Here is an 8,273-nt window from a genome sequence, read left to right on the forward strand (position 1 = left end):
CCAAGGGGCACAATTTAAGAAAAAGGAGTGAGCCATTTAGAACGGAGACGAGGAAACACTTTTTCTCACAGTCTGTGGAATTCTCTACCTCAGAGGGCGGTGGAAGCAGGTTCTCTGGATGCTTTCAAGAGAGAGCTAGATAGGGCTCTTAAAAATAGCGGAGTCAGGGGATATGGGGAGAAGGCAGGAACGGGGCACTGATTGGGGATGATCAGCTATGATCACATTGAATGGCGGTGCTGGCTCGAAGGGCCAAATGGCCTACTGCTGCACTTTTTGTCTATTGTCTATTGACCCACTGAGTTACTCCAGCACATTGTGTCTTTTATTGTAAACCAGCACCTGCAGTTCCTTGATTGTCCTTATTTTTATTTCTTCCTGTGTTGCCTTCTTTATAATTGTTTGTGGGAGCATGCAAGATGGCGTGGGCGGCACGGTGGCGCAGCGGTAGTGTTGCTCCCTTACAGCGCCAGAGACCCGACTACGGTGCTGTCTGTGCGGAGTTTGCACGTTCTCCCCGTGACATGCGTGGGTTTTCTCCGAGATCTTCGGATTCCTCCCACACTCCAAAGACGTGCAGGTTTGTAGGTTAATTGGCTTGGTGTAAATGTAAATTGTCCCTAGTGTGTGTGTAGTATAGTGTGTAGGGTTGCAGGTCGGTGCGGACTTGGCGGGCAGAAGGGCCTGTTGCCGCGCTGTATCTCCTAACTGAACTAAACACTAAACCAAGATAGAAACATAGAAAATAGGTGCAGGAGTAGGCCATTCGGCCCTTCGAGCCTGCACCGCCATTCAATATGATCATGGCTGATCATCCAACTCAGTATCCTGTACCTGCCTCTCCATACCCCCTGATCCCTTTAGCCACAAGGACCACATCTAACTCCCTCTTAAATATAACCAATGAACTGGCCTCAACCACCCTCTGTGGCAGAGAATTCCACAGATTCACCACTCTCTGTGTGAAAAAGAAAATTCTCATCTCGGTCCTAAAAGACTTCCCCCTTATCCTTAAACTGTGTGACCCCTTGTTCTGGACTTCCCCAACATCGGGAACAATCTTCCTGAATCTAGCCTGTCCTACCCCTTAAGAATTTTGTACGTTTCTATAAGATCCCCCCTCAATCTTCTAAATTCTAGCGAGTACAAGCCGAGTCTATCCAGTCTTTCATCATATAATAATAAAGGATGGGATTTATATAGCGCCTTTCTAATACTCAAGGCGCTTTACATCGCATTATTCATTCACTCCTCAGTCACACTCGGTGGTGGTAAGCTACTTCTGTAGCCACAGCTGCCCTGGGGCAGACTGACGGAAGCATGGCTGCCAATCTGCGCCTACGGCCCCTCCGACCACCACCAATCACTCACACACATTCACACACATTTCATATGAAAGTCCTGCCATCCCAGGAATCAGTCTGGTGAACCTTCCCTGTACTCCCTCTATGGCAAGAATGTCTTTCCTCAGATTAGGAGACCAAAACTGTACGCAATACTCCAGGCGTGGTCTCACCAAGGCCCTGTACAACTGATGCAAGCGCTATAGATATTCACCATGGTCTGCTAAATATGGAACGTATGATATTGGGCTGTCAGGGATTCTGCTTTGCCCCGCGATCTCTCGCTGCTAACTCTCAGTTTCCCACTGTCTTTAAAGTTGATGCATCATGACAGTTGGCTGCAGGATGCCTCGAGCAGGTATTTTAATATAGAACACTTCCTGCCCGTGAGGTCACAATGACATGCAGCGGGCAGAAGCCTCTTCCTCGGGCTGGAGTAAAATCAATTACTGCAAATTCTCCATTAGAGAACCAGAGCATTTAAATCCATCCAACACAACTGCACGATATCACTGAGAAATATTAAAGGTCACATCTTCCCGACTGCAAGAGGATACAAAATGGACACGTCAAGCTTCAGGGAAGATTACGTCAGTGTAAATGCGGATGATGTTAGCCGTCCCTTGTCTTGGACTCCCAACGTACAGGCTTCCTCCTTCCCCCTTAAGTTACTCGGCTCAATGTAATCGGAATTGCGTACAGTTTTGGTCTCCTGGGTGTCATGGTACACCAGTCATTGAAAGTAGGCATGCATCCAGATCTGAATCACCATCATAGCAAAAGGATTTGAGTATAAGAGCAGGGAGGTTCTACTGCAGTTGTACAGGGTCTTGGTGAGACCACACCTGGAGTATTGCGTACAGTTTTGGTCCCCTAATCTGAGGAAAGACATTCTTGCCATAGAGGGAGTACAGAGAAGGTTCATCAGACTGATTCCTGGGATGGCAGGCCTTTCATATGAAGAAAGACTGGATAGACTCGGCTTGTACACGCTAGAATTCAGAAGATTGAGGGGGGATCTTATAGAAACTTACAAAATTCTTAAGGGGTTGGACAGGCTAGATGCAGGAAGATTGTTCCCGATGTTGGGGAAGTCCAGAACAAGGGGTCACACAGTTTAAGGATAAGGGGGAAATCTTTTAGGACCGAGATGAGGAAAAATATTTTCACACAGAGAGTGGTGAATCTCTGGAATTCTCTGCCACAGAAGGTAGTTGAGGCCACAGTTCATTGGCTATATTTAAGAGGGAGTTAGATGTGACCCTTGTGGCTAAAGGGATCAGGGGGTATGGAGAGAAGGCAGGTACAGGATACTGAGTTGGATGCTCAGCCATGATCGTATTGAATGGCGGTGCAGGCTCGAAGGGCCGAATGGCCTACTCCTGCACCTACTTTCTATGTTTCTATGAATTAATGTGCAATTCTCTGCCACACAAGGCAGCGGAGGCCAATTCACTAGACGTTTTCACGAGGGAGTGTTTCAATATTGAATAGTACCAAGCGAATTTACAAAAAATGTCGAATAGGTCAGGGGGACACATTGTTGGCAAGGATGCTGAATACAAGATTCAATAGAGGTCAGCTCAATAGACAATAGACAATAGGTGCAGGAGTAGGCCATTCGGCCCTTCAAGCCAGCACCGCCATTCAATGTGATCATGGCTGATCATCCCCAATCAGTACCCCGCTCCTGCCTTCTCCCCATATCCCCTGACCCCGCTATCTTCAAGAGCCCTATCTAGCTCTCTCTTGAAAGTATCCAGAGAACCTGCCTCCACCGCCCTCCGAGGCAGAGAATTCCACAGACTCACAACTCTCTGTGAGAAAAACTGTTTCCTCGTCTCCGTTCTAAATGGCTTACCCCTTATTCTTAAACTGTGTGTGTGGCCCCAGGTTCTGGACTCCCCCAACATGGGGAACATGTTTCCTGCCTCTAGCGTGTCCAAACACCTTAATAATCTTATATGTTTCAATAAGATTCCCCTCTCATCCCTATGCTCTTAGGGCTAAAGGAATCAAGGGATATGGGGAGAAAGCAGAAACGGGGAACTGATTGTGGATGATCAGCCATGATCACATTGAATGGCGGTGCTGGCTCGAAGGGCCGAATGGCCTACTCCTGCATCTATTGCAAACTGTACAAATGTGGAACACTTAATGCGCAAGAGGTAACAGAATCAACATCTCAGGAAAAGGGAGACAAAAGGAGAAAATATCCCAGAAACACAAATATGGAAAATATTACGGTATTAAGGAAGGCAAATGCAATGCTAGGATTTATTTTGATAGATCAGTATAAGGTGCTGTTCTGACTGCATGTACAGTATTGTGAGTAGTATTGGGCCCCGTATCTGAGGAAGGATGTGCTGGTCCTGGAGAGTGTCCAGAGGAGGTTTACGAGAATGATCCCAGGAATGAGTGGGTTACCATATGATGAGCGTTTGTCAGCACTGGGCCTGTACTCGCTGGAGTTTAGAAGAATGAGGGGGGGGCCTCATTGAAATGTACAGAATAGTGAAAGGCCTGGATAGCGTGGATGTGGAGAGGATGTTTCCACTAGTGGGAGAGTCTAGGACCAGGGCCCACAGCCACAGAATTAAAGGACGTTCATTTAGGAAGGAGATGAGGAATTTCTTTAGTCAGAGGGTGGTGAATCTGTGGATTTCTTTGCCACAGAAGGCTGTGGAGGCCAAGTCAGTGGATATTTTTAAGGCAGAGATAGATAGATTCTTGATTAGTGCGGGTGTCAGAGATTATGGGGAGAAGGCAGGAGAATGGGGTTAAGAGGGAGAGATAGATCAGCCATGATTGAATGGCGGAGTAGACCTGATGGGCCGAATGGCCTAATTCTGCTGCTATCCCTCATGAACATTTAATGTCACCATTATGTTGTACGATCAGCTTCATAGATTCTTGTGATCCACATCAATAGTTACATTATTAGCAACAATGATAACTACCAAGAGACCAAATTACATTCACAATTCCCTCCACAATATAATGCACAGTGGATATTTCAGTAAGAAAACTGTCAGAAAGTAGAAAATGAGATGAGACTGAAACATAGGTGCACAAGCCCTGATTATGTTTTTATACTTTAGCAGCAGTTGTGATATTTTGCACACTTGTGCACTATTTATTTCTCCCTCCTTGTGTATCATTATACTTTGATAAAAGAACAGGACACACAGATTACTCTTGCAACAGAAACAATATATACAAACAGGGGACATATACAAGAGAGGGGATCTTATAGAAACATATCAAATTCTTAAGGGATTGGACAGGCTAGATGCAGGAAAAATGTTCCCGACGTTGGGAGAGTCCAGAACCAGGGGTCACAGTTTAAGGACATTATGACTGATATGAGAGAAAAACCTTTTCACCCTGAGAGTTTGTGAATCTGTGGAATTCTCTGCCACAGAAGGCAGTGGAGGCCAATTCACTGGTGTTTTCAAGAGAGAGTTAGATTCAAGGGCCTGTCCCACTGTACGAGGTAATTCAAGAGCTCCCCTGAGTTTAAAAAAAAATCAAACTCGTGGTAAACACGTAGAATGTACGTAGCGGGCACGTCGGAGCTCGGGACGTCTCTTAGCGGCTCGTAACGCTAACGGCAGGTACTCGGGAAACGCGGTAAGCACGTGAAGACTCGTGAAGATTTTTCAACATGTTGAAAAATGTCCACGAGAGCCCCGAGTACCTACGAGCGGCTATTACCGTAAATCTCCGAGTTCGAATCAGGGCAAACTCGGGAGAACTCTTGAATTAGCTCGTACGGTGGGACAGCCCCTTTAGCTCTTCGGGCTAACGGAATCACGGGATATGGGGAGAAAGCAGGAGCGGGGTACTGATTGTGGATGATCATATTGGATGACGGTGCTGGCTAGAAGGGCCGAATGGCCTCCTCCTCCACCTATTTTCCTATGTTTTTAACTTAAATCTGAGATATATATGCACGGGATTGAAACAGATTATTGACACCAAAAATGGCTGAATGTCATTCATATGTCAGCTGTTAGGAGAGTATATTTTCAGGCAGTTTTAATTACTCAATCAGACATATAACCTGTGTAAATATGTGGATTTCAAATATGTTTGAAACATTACACCTGGAAGATATGAGACTCCTCCTTGCAGGCAAAGCAGACCACTTCCAAAAGACGTGTTCTGCATTTATTGACTTACTACAAGCATAAGGTGCAACAGTAATTTAAAAAATAAATGGTGCCAGGATCTGGTAACGGGGGATGAAAAACATGAAGTTGGTATATCCCTTTTTGCGTGGTTTTTTATAATAGAGCAACTGTTTCTCTTTCTGTCTTTTCTAGGGTCTATTTCTTAACTTTCTTTTCTAATTCTTTTTCTAATGGGCTTTTTTTTCCAACACTTTCCTGCACTTTCACGACTCACTTTCCTTACTTCCTTTATTTCTATCTTTCTTAAAGCTCAAAAAACGAAGGGGTACAACAAATGTAATAAGATACATGTGGCGTGTACTACTGTGACTTATTGTACTTCTAATAAATTAAAAAAAATATTTTAAAAATACATATAATTTGTGCTTTTTCCCGAAATTAACCTCGGAAACTCCACATGTATTAGATAAAGTAGACACTTATTTATTGCGTCAAATGAGTCGATGTATCAAGGTTAACAAAAAGATACAATATCACTTACAAATGAGGAGGTGTAAACACATCTGTCCAAGCATATTGCTTTGCGGAACCTATCAACAGAAAAACTTGTTGGGACTAAATATCTCGCCTCAGACGACCAAAGTTCTTTATCAAATATGGAAAACCGTAACATTCCATAACCGTAACATTTGTGCAGATGCTTGAAAAATCGAAGGTAGACAAAAATGCTGGAGAAACTCAGCGGGTGAGGCAGCATCTATGGAGCAAAGGAATAGGTGACTTTCAGGTCGAGACCAGACCTATTCCTTCGCTCCATAGATGCTGCCTCACCCGCTGAGTTTCTCCAGCATTTTTGTCTACCTTCCAAACTATCATTTGTTATGGTGTTTAAATTAATCCCCAAAGTGCACACTAATGCCCCTGTCCCACTTAGGAAACCTGAACGGAAACCTCTGGAGACTTTGCGCCCCACCCAAGGTTTCCGTGCGGTTCCCGGAGGTTTTTGTCAGTCTCCCTACCTGCTTCCACTACCTGCAACCTCCGGCAACCACCTGCAACCTCCGGGAACCGCACGGATACCTTGGGTGGGGGCGCAAAGTCTCCAGAGGTTTCCGTTCAGGTTTCCTAAGTGGGACGGGGGCATTAAGATAAACTTAGAAATTACTCTGTGGGCTAAATATCCCGCTGAATATTTTGGGAAACATTTATGCAGATTTCTTTGTGTCGGAAGGAACTGCAGATGCTTGGCTTTTATGCCCCTGTCCCACTTAGGAAGCCTGAACGGAAACCTCTGGAGACTTTGCGCCCCACCCAAGGTTTCCGTGCGGTTCCCGGAGGTTGCAGGTGGTTGCCGGAGGTTGCAGGTAGTGGAAGCAGGTAGGGAGACTGACAAAAACCTCCGGGAACCGCACGGAAACCTTGGGTGTGGCGCGCAAAGTCTCCAGAGGTTTCCGTTCAGGTTTCCAAAGTGGGACAGAGGTAAACTGAAGATAGACACAAAAAGCTGGAGTAACTCAGCGGGGGCGGGCAGCATCTCCGGAGAGAAGGGAATGGGTGACGTTCCTGGTCGAGATCCTTCTTCAGACAGAGAGTCAGGGGAACGAGAGATGTGTGCAGAGACAGAGAGAGATATGGAACAAATGAATGGAAGATATTCAATAAAGCAGTGATTCCTAACCTGGGGCCATGGCAAATCTCAGGGGAGCCACAGAAAAAAATTGGGATTTAGGGGGCCACAGGCTCAACGAAGGGGGCCACAGAGCTACCACCCCTGTTGCCTTTAAATTTCAGTTCTAATAAATTTAAATCCATGTAGTTGAAATATTTTTGATGTTTGTGGAATTGAATAAAAGAGAATATATGTGAAATTAATAGACACTGATATTTTTATGGAAGGTATTATAATATTGAAGTACTTTTTTTCCGCTAATAATATCTGGGGGGGGGGGGGGGTGGGGCACAGAAAAGTTAAAAGATCCCATGGGGGCCATGAGCTAAAAAAGGTTGGGCACCACTGTCATAAAGTAACAATGATAAAGGAAACAGGCGTGGGTGAGGTGAAAATGAGTTGCCGACAATGAGGCCCAACAAGACCACTGTGAAGCTGGAGTGACGGGATGGAGAGAGAGGGGATGCAAGGGTTAGTTGAAGATCACGCAGATTTATTTTTCAATTGAAATAAACCCCGCAAGTTTGACATTTCCAGTTTCAAATGGTGCAATTGTTTTTAAGAAGAGACTTGAATTTCTTTACCCCAATCATTCTATTCCATTCTGTTCTCACTAAGGTAAACGCTCATGATGGTAACATGATGGTCTCAGCCAAGTGCTATCATATTCTGATCAAAAGGGTTTAGACAAGGGGTCTCAATCAACGTTAAAATAAAAGGGACTCATTAAAAATGAGACAGGTTGATCTGCTATGGATATTAAAACCAAAAATGCAACAAAGACCTTGTCAACGCTGGTCATTAGCTGAGCACAGACACAGGAAGGCTTGCTTGGTAGCGCGCACTATATACAGGCACAGATCTCACGCAAGATTAAATACTGCCACTTACGTCAAAAATAAAAGCCTCCCAAATCTTGAAGGTATCCGAGTAAAATAAAGCTTTAAAAAAAGTAGATTCTTAAAGTGCATTTCTGATGCATTTAGTCACTGGGTGCAAACATCTGGGAATCCACCTTGTTTGTAAAACATTTTGAATGTTATCGAAAAATTCCCTGAGCCTCATGATGCCAGTAGGTAGCGGCACAGATACTCTTCTGTGTGGGGGAGGGGAGGGGGGGGGGGG

Source organism: Amblyraja radiata, chromosome X, assembly GCF_010909765.2.
Source record: "Amblyraja radiata isolate CabotCenter1 chromosome X, sAmbRad1.1.pri, whole genome shotgun sequence".
NCBI classification, from domain to species: Eukaryota; Metazoa; Chordata; class Chondrichthyes; order Rajiformes; family Rajidae; genus Amblyraja; species Amblyraja radiata.